Raw genomic sequence first — 1,127 nt, forward strand, 5'->3', positions numbered from 1 at the left:
GAAAATGTTACCCCGTTTGGTCCCTTTTAAACCTTTTCCCTCTCAGCCTAAACACCTCTAGGTTTGGAATTCCACCACCCTGGGGAAGAGATATACAAAGGTTGAGCTGCCAGACAAAATCATAGAGTCACAGAGATGTCCAGCAAGGAAACAGACCCTTTAGTCCAACCCATCCATGCCGACCAGATATCACAATCCAATCTAGTCCCACCTGCCGGCACCCAGCCCATATCCTTCCAAACCCTTCCTATTCATATAGCCATCCAAAAGCCTCTTAAATGTGGCAATTGTACCAGCCTCCACCGTTTCCTCTGGCAGCTCATTCCATACATGTACCACCCTCTGCGTGATTCAGTTGCTCCTTCGGTCTCATTTCTATCTTTCCCCTCTCACCCTAAACCTATGACCTCTCGTTCTGGACTCCCCGATCCCAAAGAAAAGCCTTTGCCTATTTAATCTATCCATGCCCCGCATAATTTTGTAAACCTCTGTAAGGTCACCCCTCAGCCTCTGATGCGCCAGGGAAAACAGACCCAGCCTGTTCAGCCTCTCCCTCTAGCTCAGATCCTGCAACCTTCACAATATCCTTGTAAATCTTTTCTGAGCCCGTTCAAGTTTCACAACATCTTTCCGATGGGAAGGAGACCAGAATTGCATGCAATATTCCAACAGTGGCCTAACCAATGTCCTATACAGCCGCAACATGACCTCCCAAATGGGGTACTCAATACTCTGACCAATAAAGGAAAGCATACCAAACGCATTCTTCACTATCCTATCTACCTGCGACTCCAATTTTAAGGAGCTATGAACCTGCACTCCAAGGTCTCTTTGTTCAGCAACACTCCCTAGGACCTTACTATTAATTGTATAAGTCCTGCTAAGATTTGCTTTCCCAAAATGCAGCACCTCACATTTATCTGAATTAAACTCCATCTGCCACTTCTCAGCCCCTTGGCCCATCTGTTCCAGATCCTGTTGTAATCTGAGGTAACCCTCTTTGCTGTCCACGACACCTCCAATTTTGGTGTCATCTGAAAACTTACTAACAGTACCTTTTATATTCGCATCCAAATAATTTGTGTAAATGACAAAAAGTAGAGGGCCTAGCACTGATCCTTGTGGCA

The sequence above is a fragment of the Chiloscyllium punctatum genome, chromosome 36 (assembly GCF_047496795.1).
Source record: "Chiloscyllium punctatum isolate Juve2018m chromosome 36, sChiPun1.3, whole genome shotgun sequence".
Classification (NCBI taxonomy): domain Eukaryota; kingdom Metazoa; phylum Chordata; class Chondrichthyes; order Orectolobiformes; family Hemiscylliidae; genus Chiloscyllium; species Chiloscyllium punctatum.